We start from the raw sequence: 26,311 nt of genomic DNA, 5'->3' as shown, positions 1-26,311 counted from the left end.
CCCTGTTATCAAGATGAGTGTTGGTCACAGTTGGCCTTTAGATGTATTTGCCATCATCAGGATGGCTAGGGGGTGAGCATTTGCTAATACAGGCACTGCACTGAGCAGCCAACAAATCCTGTTAGAGTTGTTGTTATTATTATTATTATTATTATTATTATTATTATTATTAATCCTGCATACATTCACTTAAATGTGGGAAGTGTATGAGCACATACGATTCATCTTGTCACTCTGAAGAAAGCGCTGATACGTTCCTTCAAGCCTAATTACCAACGACAACATAGGATCTCATGGTCTTTGATTCAGATCACTGTTCTTCCCCACTTCCCATTTTTTTCCCCTGTTCCTATTTTACTTGAAATTAAAATAAACCCCCATCAAGAAGTTAAAGTGTAACTAGTAAGCCTGTCACATTCACACCCTGGAATAAAGAGGTGAAATACTTGTTGATCGCTGGAGATCAACAAAACTGGTCCCATTCTCTCACAGAGCCCAGGAGAGGGAGAACAGTCAACCCCATTTACCAGAAAAAAGACTGGGATTTGTATTTGGACAAAATCCAAAGCAACCCCCTCCAGTACATCTGAAGAAGCATCTCCACCCCCATCGTTCTACCTGGACACTGAGGCCCAGCACCGAGGGCCTTCTGGCGGTTCCCTCACTGCGAGAAGCCAAGTTACAGGGAACCAGGAAGAGAACCTTCTCGGTAGTGGCACCCGCCCTGTGGAACACCTTCCCACCAGATGTCAAAGAGAAGATCAACTACCAGACTTTTAGAAGACATCTGAAGGCAGCCCTATTTAGGGAAGCTTTAAATGTTTGATGTATTACGGTATTTTAATATTTTGTTGGAAGCTGCCCAGAGTGGCTGGGGAAGCCCAGCCAGACGGGCGGGGTATAAATAATAAATTTCTGACTGTGCAGAGAGAAGCAAGGAGGCAGTCAGGCAGGTGCAAGAGCTTGGAAGCCCAGCTGCACAGCTTGGTGTCCAGAGCATCTTCCTCAGGAACGCAGTGCTGGTCTGTGATTGAACTTCCTGAAGTCCAAAGCAGGTTGCCTTAGCTTGTCGTGTCTGGGCTGAGGCTGCCCTGAGCTGCTCCTTGGGTGGGATCTGCATGAGTTGTTTTTCCTTGGTGTGGGGAGAGAGAGAGAGAGACACGCCCCAGGATATGGGAAGCCATTTATTGCTTGTGCGCTCTTGTTCATATCAGATCATGAGGGTGGGGCTTTCTGCATTGCAGTGGTTTGGACCAGATGATTCAATGAACTTTTTGTTGACATTTCTATTCCACCTTAAGGAACAGACATGGGATTGTTATGTGTCACATGTCTGTTTACATTCCAGCACAGTATGCTGGGAACTTCCGTTGTGTATAGCTTTTGCTTTTTAGCTGTTCTCTCTGAGACGACATGAGAGAGAGATGACATGTTTCTTTGTCCTGATTTATGATTAATAAATCTGTAGTTGTAGTATCCTTCCACAAGCCTCAGGCCTATTCTGTGTGTGCAGTTCGATCTGCTGATAGTGTGCCCTGGCTTTGAAGCCCGGGTCGCTGATTTGTGTCGAAGCAGAAGTGATGGTTTTCGCAGCAGGACGGCTGGAAGGAGACGGCCCAGCCGGGGCTAGCCAGCTGGCCTCCCAGCCCTCTGCATGCCGACACTTTTAGCCCAAGGTCGGTGGGTCCATTTGCTGAGTAAAAATATTGGGTAAAGTTAGCTCCCAGATGGCGGGATGAAACAACACAATAATGGGCCTGAACCAGTGGCCTATAGTGACAATTTTGTGTTACTTAAATACAGTTCACACTTGGAATGTTTAGTGTTGTCACCTGTTGACTGTAGTCACCTGTATGAACATCAAATAAATTGTCAGCCTTTTGCAAGTCTTCTCTGTTAATAGGGCCACCTGTTGTAACAGATGGGAGAAATGACAGTGCCTTTCCATCTCTATATATTTTGAGTGCACCAGTAATCTCTGGCAACTCCATCACCAGGTTTGAGGATTTCAGCTTAAGATATTAGCTGCAACTAGAGGTGGAAACCTCAAAAGCCCTTTTCATTCTCCCTGTGACAATCTATAGTATAAAATGGAATAATTCCTCGTTAAGAACAAGCAAAGACACCTAATTGTGAAAATGTTACAGGAAGAGAAGAAGTTGTCGTTTTTTTCTTTAAGCAGGTATTTTATGCCAAACTCATGGCTGCCCTATATAAAATGTGGGCAGAATAACATAGGCTGATTTGTATATACATTTTTTCTCCACTTAGAATGCACAGTGAAATGCATAATGGACGCTTACCTGTCTTCCCAATGTAAAGGTTTCTGCCAGCAACCAATAGGGGGAAGAGCGAGGTGGCAGGAGGTCAGTGTGGTTCGGGCACTGTGGCGGGACCATCAGATGGGCTCTGCCATTTTGCTTGCATCACAACAACCTCCCATTGCTGTGCCCCTCTCAGTTACTAACAGCAACCTCTAGATTGGAAAGCCTGGTGAGCAATGCTGCCTCACCCCCTCTGCCTGTCAACCACTACATTGCAGCCACATTCACACCATACATTTAAAGCACTATAATGCCGCTATAAACAGCCATGGCTTCACCCAAAGAATTCAAGGAGCTGTTTTGTGATTTGTTAAGGATTCATTTATGTGTGAACATGAGAGAGGGTATCTTTATTTTCCATACAGCATGGGTAAACCTTCATTACCTATAATAATAATAAAGAAAAAAGTTGTAAGGGGGTACTAATAGCAGTTACAGATTCCTTTTACAGAAATATAATTACGGAAACACTGTAGACCTCGGAAAACATAGCCTCTAACCCCTATATGAAGAAGTGAAGCAAGAGATTATGGAAGACATGCACACTCCCTGGAAGTTGAAATACAGTGGTGCCCCGCAAGACGAACGCCTCGCAAGATGGAAAACCCGCTAGCCGAAAGGGTTTTCCGTTTTGGAGGCGCTTCGCAAAATGAATTTCCCTATGGGCTTGCTTCGCAAGACGAAAATGTCTTGCGAGTTCCTGCGGGGTTTTCCCCCTTTTCCCCCCCTTTTCCTAAGCCCTAAGCCGCTTATCAGCTGATCCGCTGATAAGCCGCTTATCAGTTGATCCGCTAAAAGCCGCTAAACCGCTAATAGCGCTAATCCGCTAAGCTGTCAATGGGCTTGCTTCGCAAGACGAAAAAACCGCTATACGAAGAGCCTCACGGAACGGATTAATTTTGGCTTGCGAGGCACCACTGTATGTAACTCAAATTCTCCAAGCAACTCTGAAATCATGGAGAGCAACCATGGGGGAATTTCCAGAGATGCTGTTTATTTGCACAAAATGTGGTTGTTATCTTTCACTTTTCTACTTGGGAAAAAAAACCCTAATAAGTATCATATAACATCCATGCAAACGTATCAAGATGACATGTTTTGATAAATAGATGGCATTGTATAACTTCCACATACATTTCCTGTGGGCACATCTGCATGAATATTCAATAAAAAGCCATCCCAGAAGCTTCCCCACTCAGTTTTGAAGCAATCTGATTCAGTAGAAGACTACTTCCTATGTTTGTAACGTTTCTGTTGGCCTAGAATTCTCTTATGGGATTTTGGGAATTTTAGTCATCCGCACTCTTTTTTAAAAATAGGAGCCAACTTCAGTGTCCGTCTTTCTGGTATAAACTGGCTGATTACTGCCCCAATCCCACAAAGGAGATATAGCTGCAGAAAGAGATTTCAGCATGGGTTTCTCAAAAACAAGCCATGCCAAATGAACTCCATTTCTTTCTTTGATAGAGTAACAAGCTTGGTGGATCAGGGGAATGCTGTGGACATAGTGTATCTTGACTTCAGTAAAGTTTTGGGCAAAATCCCCCCTGATATTCTTGTGAAGAAGCTGGTAAAATGTGGACAGGATGAGTTTACTGTTAGATGGGTTTGCAGCTGGTTGGTTGACCGTACACAGTGAAGTGCTCACTCATGGTTCCTCCTCATCCTGGAAGAAAGTGACAAGTGAGGTTCAACAGGGTTCTTTCCCGGGCCGGTGTTCTTCAATGTCTATAAATTACTTGGATTAAAGAACTAAGAGGATGTTCATCCAATTTGCAGATGATACCAAACTGGGAGGGGTAGCTAATGCAGTAGAATACAGAGTCAGGATTCAATTTGACCTTAACAGACTGGAGAACTGAGCCCAAATGAACAAAATGAATTTCAATAGGGACACATGTCAGGTTCTACACTTAAACAGGAATAACCAGCAAAGAGAGGGTGAAAAACTTTCTGCATCCACTTTCTCCTGTCCCTCAAGCATAATTTTAACATTACTATCACGTCTCACCCTTACTAGTCATTTTTCTAGGCTATAAATGCCCCCCACCATCACCCCACAACATTGGAACCTTTTCTCATGGAAGAATTGCTGCAGCGCCTTGATCATTTTGTTTGCCTTTTTCTGACCTTTTCATGCTATAAAAATGATGATTGATCATTTGACATTTGATTGATCAAATGAAACAATTGATGATTGTTAATGAAATCAAAATGGTGCATGTACTAAAGTGCACAGTGTACATTTTTCATAGGAGTGGGATTATATGCACATTCCTTCCTATTAATTTTTTTGTAGCTCTCTTATTACACCAGGCTGAAGGGTCTTTGGTGAATTCTGGCTCGTGGAATGTGAAGAGGTGTGCACAGATGTGGGAGCCCCAGAGGACTGTGGCACCAGGTGTCAGGTTCAGTTAACTACATGCAAATGAGTTTCCAAGGTAGCTCTAAGGCCTTTTGGAAGAAGGGGAGAAAACAAACAAACCCCAACCGGATAGCAAGATGATACGGCAAGGATATAAGAAGTGATAACGCGTGTGGTTGTTTTTAACCAACATACAGGTCTGAAAATTCTGCTGAATGGAACAGGAAAGGAGATTTATTTCCTATTAAAGAAACTAACACTTGTTGATTATCAAAGTAAGGCAAAACTCCAAATATGTCTTCATGACAAATAGAAAGGGGAGGGTGTGGATTAAATAGGTATCATAGTATTCAGAACTCACCTGCGTGATTCACATTGTTATTAGTAACGGTGGAGGATTTCAGAAATAGACAGGGCTTTATGGGAATCATATAATAAATAATAATAATAATAATAATAATAATAATAATAATAATAATAATAATACCCTGCCCACTCTGGGCAGCTTCCAAAAAATATTAAAATACAATAATTAATCAGATATTAAAATCTTCCCTAAACAGGGCTGCCTTCAGATGTCTTCTAAAAGTCAGATAGTTGTTTATTTCTTTGACATCTGATGGGAAGGCATTCCACAGGGTGGGTGCCACTACCGAGAAGGCCCTCTGCCTGGTTCCCTGTAGCTTCACTTCTCGCAGTGAGGGAGTCACCAGAAGGCCCTTGGTGCTGGACCTCAGCGTCTGGGCAGAAAGATGGGGGTGGAGACGCTCCTTCAGGTATATTGGACCGAGGCTGTTTAGGGCTTTAAAGGTCAGCACCAACACTTTGAATTGTGCCTGGAAACATACTGGGAGCCAATGTAGGTCTTTCAGAACCAGTGTTATATGGCCTCGGTGGCCACTCCCAGTCACCAGTCTAGCTGCCGCATTCTGGATTAGTTGTAGTTTCCAGGTCACCTTCAAAGGTAGCCCTACACAGAGTGCATTGCAGTAGTCCAAGCAGGAGATAACTAGAGCATGTACCACTCTGGTGAGACAGTCCATGGGCAGGCAGGGTTTCAGCCTGCATTCCAGTTGGAGCTGCCCTGGACACAGACTTGACCTGCGCCTCCATGGACAGCTATGAGTCCAAAATAATGGGAACCAAGCGTCACATAGTATTTTAGGTTAGTACATAAATTAGGGTTGTCATATGTCCAGACCTTGCTGGGATTTGGCTGTCAGAAACAGTGTCCGGGAGGAAATCGCTTAAATGTCCAGGGAAAACTGGACATATGACAACCTATGTTGGCAGCTCAACAACTTTTGAGTCTGGATTTTCACTTTTTAAAATATGGGAACCTTATCATAAATGGAACAGTGCCAAGAATACATAATACTATTTTAATAATTTCAGATTACATTTTAAAGGAGATTATTGTGTGTGCAGGTGTCCAACAGGTTGCTAGTCCTATATACCCTCATTTGCATGTCTGCATTCAGAGAGAGAAATATCAAAGAAGAAGAGAAGCGCTGCTCCTCTATTAGCTGACAATTATAGTTTGAGAGACCAATAAGCCCAAGAACACCATGTTCTCCTTTAGGGAAAACAGTCATCTGTGTTGTTTACAGTGTTGGCCCAACAAAGAGAAGTGAAAGCAAAACTAGGAATCAAAGTCTACCATGACTTAATCATGACTGGCTGTAGGATTTATTCTCATGTGCAGCTGGATACATTTTGTGCACAGAAAATATGCCAAGTGAAATAAGTTTTTGTGCAGCTGGGCAAATGGGATTTAATAAGGAGCTAGGTGGTTTCTTTAAAGAGAGATGAGAAAATGAAGGTGAATACTGGTTCCTTTTAAATATTGATATTAAGTGCATATTATGGGACTAATTACTGGACTGGCCAAAGGAATTTATTGACTCATATTGAACTCTACTTAAACAGTATATGTAGCTATACAATCATTACCTACCAGTACAAAGCAAAGAGAATATTGCACAGTGGTGCCATGGTGCGTTCTCTCACAATACGCTGAGCATGTTAAAATTTATTCTGCCGTAGTAAAGGCTGTGAATTCAGCTTTGTAGTTATGCTTTGTGTGGAAAAGGAGTCTCAGTACCAAATTATAGCTTAAGGAAAGGAGATAATATCTTCTCCCTAATAATTGGGAGCATTCTCCTTACTCCCCCATTCTTTTCAAGGCATCTCTATTTTTCTTGCTCCTTCTCTGTTTTTATTATTATTATTATTTGCCCAAATTTCCAATTTTTTCTTCTTTCTCCTCCCCCTTCCCTTCCTTTTTCTGTCTCTTTCTCTGTTAGTTCTGATTTTGTCCTTCTTTCAAGTTGTTTTGGTTACAAAATGTTCAGGGGCAGGCATTGTGCTGGCTGCTTGTGCAGCTGGGGGGGCAGGGCTTAGAGTGAACCCTGATTGGTTGGGCCTAATTTGGGATCACAGTCTGAATCACTGATCTTACCATATTGTAGGGAAAAGAGGAGCCATGTCTTTAAGCAGTTTAACATAATTACATATTTATAGGTAATGTAGATCGTTTGAAAGAAACTTGGCTTTTTTCCTCCCCCGATTTTGCTGCGCTGCATGTTGTGTAAGAAAAACTCAACAATACACCAGTCCAAATGCTGATTTACTGTTCAGTCTAGGCCTGCAATACACTTTCCATAGCATGAGCACAGATTCATGGAGAGGCAGCGTGGTACAGTGGTTAGAATGCTAGACGAAGACCTGGGTGGGAGAGCAGGGCTAAAATCCTCATTAAGCCACAGAACAAACTGAATAGCTTTGGGTTACTCACTGTCTCTCGGCCTAATTTACCTCATAGGGTTGTTGTGAGATAAAACAGTGAGGTGGAGACCCATTCATGCCACCTTGAGGTCTTTGGAAGAATGGTGGAGTATAAATGAAACAACGACAACAACACTAAATGCCTAGGTGAGGTGATGACCGAGGTTCAGTGGCACACCAGACTCATAAAACACCACATGGCAACATTTCCACATGTCAATTGAACCACAAGCACTTGGAGTGTATTCTAGATCCACCGTTTGGGAAACCAATCCATTCGAAAAATGGACTACGTAAGAAAGGGAAGACAAATTAGATACTGAATATTGTCATGGAGTGGTCCTGGCCCTATAGCCAGAGCCATTTCCATGCCTGGTTTGCTTGTCCGCTTTAATCAGTCTCTGCTGGCTGTGGATGAATAACAACGAACCAGGAATGGAGGAAGAGAGACTGCTGAAAGAGCAGCCTTGTGGAGAAGTTTCCCAGAGTCTGACTAGCCCAGCCAGGTGATTGGCACAGTGCTCTCTTTAACAAGGGTAAAGCCAGTATGGGTCACTTGCTCCTTATGGAAGGTTACATTCAGTGCTCATTCAGAGCTGTGTAAATCCAGGTTAACATCCAAAGTCCATAGGTCAGCTACAGATTTTTATGGTTGCACAACGGAATAATATGCAGCCACAGGTGGGACCAGCAGCAAAGTCTTGCAGTGGGAAGTGCTCCTGTTCAGGATTCCAGGCAGCCACACTTTCTTAAGGATACTCCACTCCATTCTCCCTGCTCCCCCCTGCCTCAACATTTAGCCAGCATTCTGTGGTCACTGAGTCTGACCAATCCCCAATGGATTATTTCTTTGGCTTCATCTCCCCTTTAGGTAAAAGTAAAGGGACCCCTGACCATTAAGCCCAGGTGCGGACGACTGTAGGGTTGCGGCGCTCATCTCACTTTACTGGCTGAGGGAGCCGGCGTACAGCTTCCAGGTCATGTGGCCAGCATGACTAAGCCGCTTCTGGTGAACCAGAGCAGTGCACGGAAACGCAGTTTACCTATTTATCTACTTGCACTTTGATGTGTTTTCGAACTGCTAGGGTGGCAGGAGCAGGGACCGAACAACGGGAGCTCACCCCGTCGTGGGGATTCGAACCACCGACCTTCTGATCAGCAAGCCCTAAGCTCTGTGGTTTAAGCCACAGCGCCACCCGCATCCATCATCCCCCTTTAGCTTTGTTCTAAACCATTTTATATTTTTTGTACCTCAGGTTTCTGCCAATCCTGTTAATATCTCCCTCTTGTGCGTGAGTGGAGATAAAGAAGGAGAACGTGTTTGCCGTTGGTTTGCTATTGCTCTTTTATGAGTGACATTAATAAGACTAGAGGATGTCTGTGAAACATTCCATATCCCTCAACTGTCCTGTTTAAATTGGCACATCCCATTTTTGGGCTCTCAAAACACATGAGATCACGACACCCAAAAATGTGACTCTTGTACAGGTCGTATGACTGACAGCCTGGAAGATGTGTGGACCGGTTTTTGCTGCAACGTGTTGGAGTGTATGGCAATTTGGTCCATTTCATTTGTCCATTGATGTGTATGAGATTTTGGAAATTGTTTGGAAATTAGAAAAATCAAGCAATCTCTATCACCACGGCAGAACCATTGTTTGCTACTTTTGTAAACTTAGCGTTTGTAAACGTATTCACATACACACCATATGTATTTTGGAACTCAAGTTTTCTAAGTGGTGTTCATTCCAGGCATTGACTGGTTGAGGTAGAGAGAGCCTTCTGGATGGAACCAATTAACCTCATGTCTTGTTGTCTGAGAGGGGTTCTATGGAAGATCACCATACATGGCTTGAAAACGGTCGGTGGGCAATAGCTGGTACTCACCTCCCGATGCTGTTGTACTCAATTTGCTACATACAAGACAGGCTAAGTGCTCCAATGTATGTATTCAAAATGGTGAGACTTTAGGGAATAATTCATAAACAGTAATTTAATTAGAAGCAATCGTTTTACTTTTCAGCTTCAAAAGGTTTTGACATTTGGTATGGCCTCGACTAAATAATTTAACTTCTGTAGTTAGAGAACTGAACTCTCCTGAAAAGAGGATTATTTCTGCCTACTGTAGTACAATCCAGCATGACAAGACATTGGAGGGAGGCTATTTGTGTGCCATATGCTGTTACCTTAAAACGGATGCACCAGTCACAGCTTCTGGAAAGCAAAGAGCTTCAGGCATGGTATGAAAAATCATTTCAGTCAAAGGGTATTTCACTTCTAAAATTTAGCATATTTCTCCCCAAAGTAGTGACACCATGAAAGTTGGATCTGTTTCATTTGACAACGCCCTATCATGCAGCTATTGCCAGGAGCGTTTTCTGTAGCTTTTATAATAAAAGAATATCACTCTGGCATTTTCCAGTTATTCTTGATGCTAAAAAATTGAGAAGTAGAGAGAATGCTATGAGCCATGAAGGCCCTAGAATGAAAGGCAGAAACATTTGTTTTCTGTGAGCAAGGATAAATAAATAAATAAAATTGGTTGCCCCAGCCACTCTGTGCGGCTCTCAACAAAATATTAAAAACACAGTGAAACATCAACAATTAAAAGCTTCCCTGAACAGGGCTGCCTTCAGATGTCTTCTAAAAGTCAAATAGTTGTTATCTGTTTGACATCTGATGGGAAGACATTCCACAGGGTAGGTGTCACTACTGAGAAGGTCCTCTGCCTGGTTCCCTATAGCTTCACATCTCGCAGTGAGGGAAACGCCAGAAGGCCCAGCCTTTCTAACCAATCTTTCTAGGCACCTAGATTTTAGTGCAGTGAGCTTTCCCAACTGGGAGCTCTGCAGATGTTTTGGACTACAACCTTCATCAGTGCTGGCCAGCATCACCAATGATCAGGGATGTGGTCCAACAGTATCTGGGTGGTCACAGGTTCCCTAGTCTTGTTCTAAAGCAGCTTCCCCCAACTTAGTGTCCTTCAGATGTTGTTGGACTTCCATCATCCTTAACCAATGGCCATGCTGATTGGAGCTGATGGGGGTTCAAGTCCAACAATGTCTGGAGGACACCAGACTGGGGAAAGTTGCTGAGTTCTAGTATCATATGAAAGGGGGAATGCTCCCTTCTTATCCACTTTCTCCACACCAGACATTAGATGGCAGACCAAAATGTGACTTTGGTGAGACTTCACCCATTTGTCAGTGTGACAGATCCAAACTCTCAAACTATCCCATCCATTTAAAAAAACACAATTATATTTGGTTTCTAAAAATTGCCATGCAGCACTAGGCAGTTTCCGCCAGTACACTAAAATAGGAGAAACTGCTTGCAAAAATGTGTTTATTAGGCCAAATTGGACTAAAATGCTGAATAATTTTCACGAGGCTTAAAAAACAATAACACATAAATTTCTGCAGAACTATAGAAAATTGCATTTAAGATTGTAAAAATGAGAAACTAAGAGACCTAAAATTGGCAGATCCTTCCATCTGTACTGGAGCTTCAGGTTCTCCATCCATGGGGGACAAAGACCTCACAGCGTTTTTTGGGCAGCAACTGAGAACTCTAATACATTAAACTTCTAATGAAGAAAAGGATTTTGTTATGTGAGAACTTCAAATTGTTTTTAGCTGTGAACTGTTATAATAAAGAGCAGTACATTTCTAGTCTGATTTCACAACTGAACTGTACAGTGAAACTCTTCTTGTTTCGAAGCACCTCTAGTCCTGTTTCTCCCATAAGCATACAAGTTTGCTATCTCAATGCAAGCATATAGCAGCCAATAAAAATGAGCAAAAAATACAGCTTACCATTGCCTCATGAAGATTACTGCATTTTATTTTAGAAGTTTAGAACATCCCGAGGGAGGCCAGGCCCATGTATTAGTGTCATATTTTAAAACACTGCCCATGTCTATGTATTCAAATTGTGTCAGATTCCCCTTCCAGATAGAGATTTATTCCCAAAATGCCATTCAATCTCTCCTCCCCCCCCCCAGTTCTTATCTTAATAACTTTAAATGGGATTAGTACAAACTGTATCACATTTATCTGTAGAATAGAAAAAGGAATGGGAAGGGAGGCATCCTGAGATACCTTCTTCATTTTAATGGCTCTTCTTATGTTTCTGATCTCACATGAGAGCATTTCATTCTTACATCTTCATCCTCTAAACCAATTCTCTAGCCTGGGAGCCAGGATCAGGTGCAAGAGTTCCTCCATTGGCAAGAGGTTGCAACACACATGCTGCCAGTACCTGGCCCCAAACCCAAAACTGATGTTGGCAAGGGCAGTTGCATCATGCCAGCTGGAGCCTGGGTGGAAGGCAGTGGCCTGGTCCTCAGACTGCCAGCTTCACAGGAGAGCTGGAACAACACAGACAGTTCTGAGTCCTCAAGCAAGACCACTGCCATCCTAGCCAGTCTGAGAATGAAGATAATAGCTATTCTGCGGCACATTACTATTTATACCCTAGCCAAAGCATGAAGAGAGGATTTATATGGGTAGACATCTCCTTCTAGGAAGTCACTGGCTCAGTTCCCCAATTCTACATCTTTGACATTATTTGTCTGTGGAAGAAGACCATGCCAAAGGCTCATCTAATCCAGAATTCTAGACTCAAAGTGGACAACCAAATGGGAAGTCTATAAGCATGACCTGAGTGCAAAAACACTCTCCCTCCTGGCAATTCCCAGCCCTCTGGTATTCAGAAGCAGGGCCGGCCCACCTATGAGGCAAGGTGAGGCATGAAATATCTTAGTCTGGCACTGTTCAGAGGCATGCTGTCTCAAGACAATGGCAAGCCACGCTGTCTGTCCATTTTTATTGACTGATGTATGCTCACATTGTTAGCCCTTCACTGATATCACCTCCAGCTCATTCCTGTTCGTTCTCACTTCCCTTATAGCCAATGAACTGCAGTAGTTCACTGCCCTGAAGTTCCACCACCACCTGTAATTGCCTGTCTGTTCCTTTAGACTCCTGCGCACATTTATTTGAGATGAGCTTCAACCTCAGTGGGACTTACTTTAAAGTTGATATGCATGGGACCAGACTGTCACTCCTCTCACTTACTTTCCCTAAAGCAACTCCTTGACAACCCACTTGGGATGGGTACACGAACGCGATGAGAAGAGATGTAGCTGCTGTAACCATCACAACATAAATGGGAATGATTAAAGAGCAAGCCTTTCATATTGGAGAACATGATGGTCTTAATTACCTACTTCTTGTTTAGTTCAGGGATTGAAGCAAGCCGTCTGAGTGCTACGGAAATGGCAGAGCTGGTGCAGTGAGGTCACAAAGGTCCAAAATAAATGTAACAGGAGATCCATGCTTTTTGAAGACCGATAGCAGGGAAGTCTGAATCTAATCAGGATGGTCGAATTGAGGGAGTGGGAACTCTTCTCTGCATACCAACAGTTCTGGACTCAGTGGGGTCCTCTAACCCGGACAAGGCAGGACATGCAAACTGAGGATTCTCTTTAGGTTGCCCTGATCTTGAATACTCTATGCAAAGTTGAAATGGTTAGGGCAGTGTCCCTCTCCTGGGCTTAGGGCCCTGGAAAATGCCTAACTTGCGACTCTCTGGAAACTGCACTATGCAGTCATTTGAGCTGCTATTTGTTTATCCTGGTAGGCCAAACACCTAACAAGGGCAAATTGCATCTGGGGGGAGAGATTTTCAGTGAGAATACGGCATGTGGAGAAGGACTTAAACCTTACCCCCATGCAGAAACACACAAGCACACACACACTGCTGCAGCCCTGATCGTATTCCACATTTCCACTTTGACATGACTGCTGTTAAAAACTGACATCCAATGACAGCTTTCTCATTGTCATGTCTATCTGACAGCTAAGAGCATGAGCTGGGCAGATCTTGGTTCAAATTGCACCAAGAGCCATGAGTTCAGTAGTTGTCCATGAATCTATCTACAGTCATACCTTGGATCCCAAATGCTCTGGAACTCGGACGTTTTGGCTCCCGAACACTACAAACCTGGAAATGATCGTTCTGGTTTGTGAACGTTCTTTTGGAAGCTGAATGTCCAATGGCTTCTGATTGGCTGCAGGAGCTTCCTGCAGAAGCCGTGATTTGGTTTTCAAATGTTTTGGAAGTCGAACGGACTTCCGGAATGGATTCCGTTTGACTTCCAAGTTACGACTGTATATTCATTCAGAAATAAGCACCACTTTATCACTGTAAGAGTGCATAGGATTGCAACCACATGGTCCACAAACCATGTGCACATGAAAGCTTATACTGAGAACAAACTTAGTTGGTCTCTAAGCTGCTACTGGACAATTTTTTTCTTTTTAAATCTTTTTCAAGATTTTTATTTATTTATTTCGACCACCGCAGACCAACACGGCTACCTACCTGAATCTAGAAATGTGAAGTTTTGTTTCATTGGTGCATTGGAGTGGGGTGGGGAAGAACTATGATTGTTCTCAGGTTCTCAGGTTCATACCACTGGTGGGTTTTCCCGAATGCTAACTGCCATGCAGGGGGTGATTTTCACTGATATCTAATCGCTAATCACGTAATTGACAAGCCCTTGTTTAAAGCAAAGGCTGCATTCATGCGACAGTTTATTCCACTTTCCCAACATTTCCCTGTTTATTTCGACGCACACAAAAAGCCACTTTTAGAACAGAGTGCAAATTGAGATCTCATCTCTGTGTTATTTGGTTCCAAAGGGTGGGGGATCCTTAAACCAGAAAACTACAGGAGTAAAGTGATGAAATTTGTGGTGGTAGATCACCATAGAATACTTTCCTGCTGTTTTCATGGGGGAATGAATCACGGGGGAGCAGAAACATGCATGTCTAGGAAGGGTGGGGCAGTTGCAACATTTTCCATTGATATTTGTTGTCGTGTCACACCACACCCACTGTTGCGAATGAAATTGAGCACAACCTGCCAGTATGTCATTCAAAGCCACCATTCCATAACAAAACAGGTACTGCAGTGTGAAAGGAACATTAAAAAGGGGGACAAAAGTGCTTGCATTGCAAGCAGTAAAACTAACACAGCTTTCCCCATGTCTGAATGTACCCAATATCTCAGTGCTAGTTCCTTCGTCCCCTCAGATAATAACATTGGTCTACCATACATGAATGCTAGATAATATTTGCAAAGTGTTCTGAAACCCTGAAATGCACTACCTAATTTATGTTGACAATGAGAAGGCTGCATTCCACCCATTGAGGAAAGCTAATATTTCCCTTCCATCTAAACTCTCTTAAAGCCATTTAAATATACAAGCAACCTAGTGTGAGGCAAGCGTTAATTAATCCAAAATGTATTTAGGCTGCCAGTGTCTACTACCTTCGGTTCCTCCCCAAGCAAGTTAGCAGGCAGAATACGAATTCGTGTAGTAACCTACCCAGTTGGGATTACCTACAGGCAGCTTTACCTATTTCAGGTGACATTTACATCCCTAGTACAGGGGCACCTCTGTCAGTTATTATGTATGAAATGTTATGGTTTCAAAAATATATCCTCACATCTCCCATCCCGGCACATATGGATCAGTTGAGGGATTGAACAAAAGGCTACATTAGCATTTCGCTCAAGAGAACGCTACCTTGAGAAAATGCAGAAGAGAGAGAGAGAGAGAGAGAGAGAACACGAGAGCAAGAGAGTGCGAAGTGGACCGGGATACCTTCAATGGCATAACATTATAGACTGCAAATAAATCATTTTGATTGGGGGAACAGTGATAGATAGTGGATTACTTGACTGGACACATTTCTCTAGGGTACACCCCTCCCCAACACCAAAAGAGCTGACCTAGTTGCTGGTACAGTCAGTTTCCACAGAAACTGGCAATTACTTCTTTCCCCCAGAGTTCTTGCGCCACTCTGAATGTCAAAATTGTTTTAACCATTTTTACATGTGCGATTGTTTTACATATGCTGTTACTGTACTGTGAAGTTATTAATTAATTGAATTTATACACCGCCCTATATCTGCAGGTCTTGGGGCAGTTCACAAGATAAAATATAAAAACACAAAATACATATCAAAATAAAAATGAAAGCAATCCAATAGTGCCTCCCCATAAACAACAACAACACCACATTTTAAAACACATTGGATATTAATCAGCCAAAGGCCTGTTTAAAGAGGTACACTTTTGCCTGGCTCCTAAAGGTATATAATGAAAGCACCAGCCAATCCTCACAGGCAAGAGCATTCCACAAATGGGAGCCACTGCAGAAAAGTCCCCTTTCACATGGAGGTATTCAGAAGATGATCTCAGTGTCTGGATAGGTTCATATGGAAAGAGGTATTGCAATCCTGAGCTGTTGGCTTCAAGATGTTTCATAGGAAGCAATTCATAAATGAAATTAGTAAAGATAAGAATGATACCATCCAGCGGCATGATAATGATAATGCTTCATGCCTCTGGACTTACATGGCTATTGGCCTACAGCTGGAGGGTTAAGGCCCCGACATGGGCTGTGCCATCATTTAACCTCCATCCAGTCTTGAAGAGGGAAACCACCCTAATGGTTTTCAGGGTCCATTTTATGCCCCCAATAAGATTTCCAATGCATAGTGCAGTAGAAGGTAGACCTCGGGTAATATCTGTCTGGGTGTAAGATGACATGCGCTGCCAATACCCAAACACTGAGAGCCAGAATACACCTTATTCAGAGGAAGTAGATTTTTTTTCTGGGCAGTAAATGTTTTCCCCAGCCCCTGCATACGAAAAAAAAAATCTGTTCCTTTAATAAGCTATTGTTTTTCTTTTCAATTACAAAAAAAAATACAAATTAAATTAAAAACTATCTTTTAAAGTAAGCATGTGCTGAAAATATTGCAAACTGTCAAGAAAAAAAACTGAGAACTAGCATCAACTAACACAGTTTTGCAAGGGAGTTTCCCCAGTGGGTTCCGCAGACCCATTAAGAGGCACAGAAACATCTCCGCAGCATTCCACCTCTCACCTGAAATTCAGGTTCACTTTCATTCCTCCCCTTCTAGCTGCTCCAGTCTCTCCCCTAGAAGCAAGCCCACCTACAGCCAATCCCTCACGGGACGAGCCCTCTCCCTTGTCACACCCTGAAGTGTCCCTGGTGTGACTCACCTTTCTGCAACCTAAAGGGATGACCTCAGAAGCTGTCCCACCAATGGCAGCCTTCAAATCAATTTATCCCACACCCTGCACCCCAGAAACCAGCTTCAGCTGTGGCAAGATTCTTGAGGAACAATGCTAGATGGCTGAACTTCCTGGCTCCTCCAACAAGACGCTTTTCTCCAGAAAAAGAGAGCTGAGGAGGCTCTCCCAATCATAAATAAGTCCTCCTATTGCTACTTGCTTGTTCTCTCAGCCAAATAAACAGGCTATTTATTTATGATTTTTTAATTATTATTTTTTAAAAGTGGGTCTGTGAATTAGGCTGAAGTTGTAGGTTGGCTCCTGGCTTGAACAAGCTGAAGACCACTGCACTATAATCACACAGGGACCACTCTGCATAGTTCTGAATCTTTTCTGACCTTATTGGTGCACAGAGCTTTTCTGCCACTGAGCAAAGAATCCCATTTAGGTAACATGGCTGATAAGGAGGGCAGGAAAGGGAAGCACAATGGACGATGCAATGGAGTTGTTCCCACTGTGGGAGAAGCTTGAACATTAAGAGGTCCCACCAAGATGAGCAGCGATTGTAGTCAATGAAAATGTTGATTGAGGCATCTTTATTACTATTATTACTGCATATGCTCTTTCCTTTCAAATCCTCAGGTCTTAAGAAAAGGAGCTTATTGAATTCACAGTAAAGCTAAACTGCCTACCTGCCATGTGCTTCCACTGAATTTATAAACATGCAACAAGATTACTGAAATGCAGTTTCCCTCCTATCATTATTTTTATTCCCTTCTTGACTTCCAGGTTATTGCTCTTTCTATTTCTTTGTCAAATGGGAATCATTTGCCTGCGTGTTCTGTAGAAACCAGGGTAAGGAAGATGTATTTCTTCCAAACAGCAAAAGCTCATCTTTTCTGTTGTGTAATGAACTCAAAACCATGCCTACAAAAATCGTCCATCCTGGGGGATCGCACAGATAACTCTGGGTTCGGGCTGCAAGTTATTTCCGTGCGATTGGAGCATGATTTATGCATTTCACCTCTTTAGCGCAAACACCACACACCCTAATTGAAAGCTGAAAAATGGATCCCATCCTCCTGCCAAGACAAGTAAATGCCCCTTTGTGTAGGAGGCAACTTCCATTGCGGGAAGATTGTCCTGGTAAGTTGCAGGTAAACATCTTTGGTAAGAAAAATACAAACTGTACTGCTGGTGAGCTGAGAGTTAATGGACATGTTCAGACATCATAATAAGATTATAGTTTAAAGGTAAAGGTAAAGGTACCCCTGCCCGTACGGGCCAGTCTTGACAGACTCTAGGGTTGTGCGCTCATCTCACTCTATAGGCCGGGAGCCAGCGCTGTCCGCAGACACTTCCGGGTCACGTGGCCAGCGTGGCAAGCTGCATCTGGCGAGCCAGCGCAGCACACGGAATGCCGTTTACCTTCCCGCTGGTAAGCGGTCCCTATTTATCTACTTGCACCCGGGGGTGCTTTCGAACTGCTAGGTTGGCAGGCGCTGGGACCAAACGACAGGAGCCCCCCCCCCCCCGGCGGGGATACGAACCGCCGACCATGCAATCGGCAAGTCCTAGGCGCTGAGGTTTTACCCACAGCACCACCCGCGCCCCTGAGAAGATTATAGAGAAGATTATAGTTTACCATGCACAAACTCAGTATGCCTGCATTGCTACTCCCCACTAGCAGCAAGAGAAACAAACCACAATCCTTGTTCTTGGCCTACTCATCATGGTTCGAGAGAAACAACCAACAACACATGGTTTAGACATAATGTTAAGCCAAATTTTTGGAAGAAGCAAAGACCACCTGTGTCAAAGCAATGATTCTTCAACATCAACTTTGTTGGACTGGTCATGTTGTTCGAATGCCTGATTATCGTCTTCCAAAGCAACTACTCTATTCCAAACTTAACAATGGAAAGTGTAATGCTGGTGGTCAACAAAAGAGGCTTAAAGTTTCTCTCAAGGCAAATGTTTTAAAATGTAGTAGAAACACTGACAACTGAGAAACACTGGCCTGCGAGCGCTCCAATTGGAGAACAGCCTTTACCAAAGGTGTCATGGGTTTAGAAGACGCTCAAACTCAGGACAAAAGGGAGAAACATGCTAAGAGGAAGACACGCTTGGCAAACCCTCACCACGATCAACTCCTTCCCAGAAAACCTTTGTCCCCACTGTGGAAGGACGTGTGGATCCAGAACTGGCCTCCACAGTCACTTACGGACTCACTGTTAAAACCATGTTTATGGAAGACAATCTTCCTCAGCTATGAGTAATCGCCAAAGAAGAAGTAGCAGCCAGATTTATTTCTCCCTAGCACTAGTGAAGAGGACCAAAGTGGGTGTGAGCAGCTCACACAAGGGAAACAACTGTGGTTTGCCCTGACATCTGAATGCTGCCAATACTGTGGTACCTTGGGTTAGGAACTTAATTCAGTCCGGAGGTTCGTTCTTAATCTGAAACTGTTCTTAACCTGAGGTACCACTTTAGTTAATGGGACCTCCCGCTGCCGCGCAATTTCTGTTCTCATCCTGAAGTAAAGTTCTAAACCCGAGGTACTACTACCAGGTTAGCGGAGTCTGTAACCTGAAGTGTTCGTAACCCGAAGCATTTGTAACCAAAGGTACTACTATATTTAAATGAGGGACTACCTGCCTCCTAGGTGTGCGAATAAGAAGCTCTTCCGATTGTTAAGATGGCTGCTGAAGTAATTGTAGTCAGAGGGAAAGCAATTTGGGGACAGAGGTGGTTACAGGGGATCATGAATGGTGCAGGCTCACTGGGCGCAGAGTTTTGGGGTGCCTGAGCAGGCACCGCCACTATGACAGCCAATGGAAGGTGAGAGGCAGGAGGAAGCTGGATTCTGACATCACACAGGATGTCACTGAAGTCTGAGACCCCAAGGTCCACCACAGCTGGGGGTGAGACAGGTTGAAAAAAAATTAAACCAGCTTGTTGAGTTTTGAAAAGTCCCCTTACTGGGAGTCTTGATGATGCTTTTGCATGTTGGGATTTTTTAAAAAATAAACTGAACTTTTTATAAAGTTGTTCTATGAATTAATGTTTACATTTTACTGAAATGTTGGTATTATTTGGACATTGTTATGTTATTGATTTTTTTTAAAATCAAAATGTTCATTTAAATTTGTTTTTATGCACTTGTTACCTTACTTCGTATCTTGTCAAGTTGCCATGAATATAGTACCCCCCCTCCCTGCAGTTTTTATCTTACTTTGTATATTGTGAAGTGTCTTGGACAATTTTTGTGTGTGGAGAAGGGCATATCATTCAAAGTTTTATCTAATGTAATTCTACCCTGCTGGGGCTCAACTCCACATGAGACAGAGCTCGAAGGCAATCTTCTCCTCAGGCAAGGAATTTATACAAAATCACTTGTGTGTAGGGTTGTGCGTTAGAGTCTGATAAATCCTGACCCAAAGCGGTCTGCTTTGGAAAGATTTGTGCATTGTCCAAATGGAATCATGATCCCTCCAAAGGGGTCTGAACCAAACCACAGGCAACCAAAGTGATTTAAGGTACTTCAGAGATTCAGACTTTTTTAAAAAAAGAACCTACTACAGATAACGTGACTGCAAAAATGAAAACATTTCTCCCCAAAATGTCATGTTGGGAAGGGAGAGGTTTTTTTTGTGACTGACAGGTCTACCTTATACTCGAGAGAATTATTTCCCAAGAATCTCCAATCACAGTTACTTGAGGGAGGATTCTCTCGCACAACAGTGTTTCACTGCCGCAAAATGTTTCACCAGAGGAACAAATATGTCACTAACTGACTTAGTGTGACAAATTAACTGACTAATTTAGTGCAACAATGGCTACAACCCAAATATGCACTGGGTGACACCAGAAAAGTGCTCTCTGGAGTCAAAGGGCGTGATGTGGTGAGCAGGGAAAAATCCCACTCCATCCCTCATTCTATGAGTAATGTGTCATTTCTGTAAACTGCTTAGAAGTTATTCTTTACAACCCAGTGGTGTATGCATTTTGTTAAATGGATTAATCAACAAAGCTGGCTTGAGTTTCTTAACATGAAAACATTTTCCGTTCGAAATACTAACATTACATTTTCTTCCTCAAGACTAAAGGACCCATTATCCTCCTGCAATATCATTTACAAGAGACACGGTTATTTGACCTCCGTGGTTAAACTGCAAGGCTCCCTTTGCGTGCACAGTATTTTGAAGTGCTGAGTTATTCCTGACATTAAAACCCCAGCTGGTTTATTTTACCATTGAGGAAATGCAGGTACTTGTTCAGCAAAAAAGAAAACACCATGAAATAAATTACTATTTTTTTCCCAAGGAAATTAAAGGCTTCTCGTACACAGTTTACTACAGTCAAGGTCCACCGCCAATGTGCAGCCTGCTACTTATCTCAAGAAAGGTCTAGTGTTGTAATTATCACTGTGTGGTTGTCAAGTCAGAAACATTATTTAAAGTGAGGACCACTCCACCTTGGATTCACGCAGATGTGGAAGTTCATCCCTGTGGGGGATGAACCAGTAAATCGTTTGTTTGACTCACCCAAAGACCTGTGAATCCTGTTATTCAAAAACTAACATATTGTAATGGAAAACATGGTTACACTCACCTCATATTTCCACGTGGGTTGAAAAGTTCCAGCCGTGCTGCACTGAACACAAGTTTCCTTTCAGTTTGGCAGAAGGTGACTTGTGCCATTGTTTTATTTATCCAGTTTTATTTGCAAATATACAGGTTGAACATAGGTGGTTGATGGAAACCATAGGAGGGCAGAGTGCTCTTGTTCTTCTTCCTGGTTTCCCACATGGGCCATTGGCCTGATCCTGCAAGCTATTCTTATGTTCTTATGTGGTGGTACAGTTCCAACAGATAGTCAAAGCCAGGGGCCCCACTGCAGATCTCTGGGCAGTGGTAGGCAGCAGCACAAAATGCTTTTAACTTACAGATCCTAGCAACACACCTTCCCCCCTCTCTCTCTGTTTCTCACTTTTAAAACAGAAGTTTCTTACGCCACACAACTAGTTCACATCTTCCTCACTTAGGAAAGCCTTCTGAGTATTTCCTAGTGTCCTGAAGCCCTGGCCTTCCTGGTGGCAAGTCACTATGCCAAGTCCACTCTCTGGGGGTCAAGCCACACAAGCAAAGTCCAACAGTCAGGAAACACAATCCAGGGTTAATCCAAATGCCAAGTCTGAGGTCCAGGAGTCAGAATACAGTCCAGAGTCAAATCTTAAGCACAGTCCCATAAAGGTCCAGGAGAATCCAGGCCGAGGCCCATCAACACAGGCAGTTGAACAGACACAGCTCCTCAGCTCAGCTTCCCTTTTGACTGCTGATTGCAGCATCTGGGCTTGACGAGGCATATGACCCTCACCTGTTCCAAGCCTACTTCAGCTGAGGAATTAAACCTCTCCTCCCAGAACTAGCGAGCCTCACCTGACCAGCTAAGGAAATGGACAGTAGGCCCTTGCATTTATCAGCCTCTTAGAGTGCCTTTCCCACTGCTCCTTATGACTCAGAGTCTGCCATGTTTGTGGGGACAGGGGACCCTTTGGCTCTGGTGAGGGGGTCCTGCTGCTCTGGTTCCTGTACAATGGTACCTCGGAAGTTGAATGGACTCCATTCCGGAAGTCCATTTGACTTCCAAAATGTTCAGAAACCAAGGTGCGGCTTCCGATTGGCTGCAGGAAGCTTCTGCAGCCAATCAGAAGCCGTGGAAGCTGTGTCAGACATTTGGGTTCCAAAGAACACTCACTTCCGGGTTTGTGGTGTTCGGGAGCCAAAACATTTGACTCACAAGGCATTTGGGATCCAAGGTACGACTGTAAATAAGGCTTAGTTCCTTTAATCGTCTTGGTTGCCCTCCTCTGCACACCTTCCAGCTTGTCAATGTCTTTCTTAAATTGTGGTGTCCAGAACTGGACACAGTACTCCAGGTGTGCTCTGACCAAGGCAGAATAGAGTGGGACTGTTACTTCCCTTGATCATGATCCTATGTGATCATGAATACAACCATCCTCACTCAGTCCAACTACTGTTCATACTGATCTAACTAATGGTTAGAAACATGCTCTTTTCCGATCAGTCGTTTAACCCCGTTCCCAAAATGCATTCCTCATAGCTAGACTCTTTCATGAGCTCCTGTTTCAACTGATCTTGCATTCCCTGGGATAGAGATTAAAACTAATCCTTAACAGAAGCATGAAGGCTTTTAGTTTCCAAGACAAATATGGGCTTGGGAAATGCTTGAACAGAATGTGAAGGGGCTGCATTAGAGAGTTTCTTTGTGGCTGTGGTGGGGATTGAATTCATTGCCATGGGAGAAAAGGGGGAACTTTAGATGGGGGATGAGCAGCAGGAACATCTCGATGGGGCACAGTGGTGGAGCCATCCTCCTGAGGTCACTGCAGCTTACCTGCATGGCATTGGGATTTAGTGAGGTCAGGGCTCTGCACTGATGCAGCCAATCCAGTGTTCCCAAAAGTGCACCTTGCCCCCAGACTTGTCCTGTTAAGGTGCAGCAATGAAAGGAATATTGGCCTTACTCAGCCTGGGGGGTCAAATGTTCTATGGTGCTTATGCTCTCTCTCTCTCTTTTTTATAATAATTTTTATTCAATTTTTAAAACACATAATTAAAAAACAAACACATCACAAAATACAAACAAACATAAACAAATCAAACATAAATAAATTCATAATCTTATTTTCTTGTAACTTCTTTCAATCGACTTCCCCTTACCTCCCTTTCGCTGCATCCTTATTTTAAAATTTTTTAGCAACCCTTTAGTCAATTTATCCATTTAGTTCCCTTCATTAAATTCCCATAAATTTGTTAATTACAGCTGTAGTTCTCTGCTTCTTACCCCTTGACATCTTAACCCTCCTCAATTTTACAACAGTTTTTAAGATATATTTTAAATTTCTTCCAGTCTTCTTCCACTGCCTCTTTCCCCTGGTCACGAATTCTGCCGGTCATCTCTGCCAGTCCCATGTAGTCAATCACCTTTGTCTGCCATTCTTCCAGAGTAGGTAGTTCTTGCATCTTCCAATACTTTGCCAGAAGAATTCTTGCTGCAGTAGTAGCATACATAAAGAAAGTCCTCTCCTTCTTTGGCACCAATTGGCCAACCAGGTGCTGATGCTCTCTTTGCTACTTGTCCAAATGCTTCATCCACCTTTTTGAAGGCTAACTGCTCCTCCTGACGCCATGGAGCTATCCCAGGGAATTAGTTGAAGTTCCAGATTGCTCCAGCTGTCCATCCTCCTAATGAGTGACCAAACAAACCAGAACTCCAGCAGGTGTCAAAAGCCAATATCATTACCTTCTTTCCTTTTTTTCATTTGTTCCATTTCTTCCAGATCTTGGCCAAATAAAACACAGAAACTCTGGAGTCTAACTTTTCATTTCTTTGATTTGTGTTTCTTCCATGACTCTGACCTGGCCTGACTCTGCTCTGGTGCTATTTTTTGAAATTGAACATCTTGTCTGGAAGTGTCCTTATGGTGGTTTTGCTCTTGCTGAAATGTACCTGGCCAGAAATAAGGATGCCGTTATAAATGGCTTATCCTGATGAAAATGGTGTTATGCTTCTTTTATATGCCACCTGCCTGCTATATATTACTGTAGTTTTATTGATTGTGTGTTTTGTGTTCATGTGCTGGAAAAACCACCCACCCACACCTACATACATATATAATGAACATAATATTTTTTATTATTATTAAATTTTATTTCTCATTTTCATTTTTACACTTAAAACACTAACAACAGTCTAAATGTAAAACACACATTAAATGTTCACTCCCCTCCCCACCTTCCATGTTTAATTTTATTAATTTACTTTCCACTACAGATTCTAATTTATCTCCATATATTATTTTCCCCAATTTTATCTATCAATATTTATTACTGCTGTATAATGAGCATTTTATTTTATTTTATTATTTTACTGTCCTTCATCACACATCTCAGGGCAGTTCACAGAACAAAAATATTTCAATGCAACAGTGCTTGGACCATAGGAAAATGACATCATAATCACTTAGTAAATCCTCTAGTTTACCACTTAAAAAGCAATCACTGTGAAGATACTTTTTTATGATACATAGTTAGTAGTTACAGAATTTTGTATTTGTACATGAAATTGGGCAATATTATCCAAACATCACAAGGGTGTAATTTACACATTTTTCACAGAGCAGCACCATCAGTCATCTTCTCCCAGTAGACGGGATCATGATCTGCCATCTCTATTGTGTCTGCCAGATAACCTGTGCCAAATGCAGATACATCCGGTTATAGGTATTCTGCATATTTGGGACTTGGGTGGCACAAAACCTATTGTGCAGAATATGGCATCCAACCTCTTTCCAGCTAGTGTGGTGCAGTGGTTAGAGCACTGGACCAGGACATGGGAGACCAGGATTCAAATCCTCACACAACCATGAAGCTCAGTTGGGCCATTCACTGTCTCTCAGCCTAACTATTTCACAGGGTTGTTGTGGGTATTAAATGAGGAGGGGGAGAACCTGGTGCACTACCTTGAGTTCATTAGAGAAAAGGTGGGATATAAATGTAATAAATAAATGAAACCTTTTTTATTTTCTTCTTAAAAGTCGTGGTCACACTCCTCAAGCCAAATTTGAGAACATGGATGAAGAATCTGTTTAGATTTTAGAAAACAGTAGGATTTCAATTGCTCGCTGTTCTGCATAGATACACCCTATGACCAGCATTATCAGACTAAACATTGTGTTACAAACTAACATGGGAGTCATTTTTAGCTGAGCGCTACATTTCCTTCTGGGAAGCCATATGCCAGGGGTTCTGTGAGGAAAGAGTCAGCAGTAAATCACACCATGCAAGTTGGAGTTATCTCTTTATTAGCAAAAACATGATCGACACAGGAGTTTCAGGCCTAATGAGCACAGCAACTCATCTCTGGATCCGTGAAGGAGTTGCGGAGACTGAAGGTCCCTGCCTCCTCACAGCTGCCTCTTCTCCAGGGTCGTCGTCCCCACAAGCAATTGGAGACTGCATCTGCATGTTGCCTATATCGTCTCCACCCTTTTCATGCCTCTTCTGGTTCTGGCAGACAAGGGGGAAAGGGAGTTTGTTGCAGCAGGAGGGGAAGACAACTGTGATTCTTCAGCAGCATGATTCATTTCTGTCTCTTGGCCTCCTTCCTTCCCTGCTTCAGCTTCTGCCTCTGATTCTGGACTTCTTTCTGCCACAGACTCTCCCAGCTCTTTAAGCCCTGTTACCTCTTCAACTTCTGACACTTCCTCCTCCCTGTCATCTCCCCCTTCTCCCTGTGACCACTCACCATTGTCCCACCACCACTCCCCGGGCTCTGAGCCTTCTTCCCTCGGTGGTTCTCCAGCTGGTTCCTCCTACCATTCCTCTGGGTCCAACCAGTCAAAGACAGGTGCTCAAGGCCAGAGGTCTTAATCAGGTGCCAGAGTTCAGCTTTTCCTGATGTAGACAGTGAGTTATCATTAAATCCCTGCAGATTATACATAGTCCTCTGCAAACTTGTAATACGTTGAGAAAATGTCAATTTCCTTCTTTAAGGGAGAACATGAGTAGGCAGGTAATGAGCAATGCCCGTCTTGATAGGAGACACTTATATAACCTGATGCAAATGAAAGGAATGCAAGCATCCAAATGTCTAACTTTGTAAAACCACTTTTGGAAGGCTTGGTCTCCT

This window comes from Podarcis erhardii, assembly GCF_964252035.2.
Source record: "Podarcis erhardii genome assembly, chromosome: 9".
NCBI lineage: Eukaryota > Metazoa > Chordata > Lepidosauria > Squamata > Lacertidae > Podarcis > Podarcis erhardii.
This window is presented reverse-complemented; position numbering follows the sequence as displayed.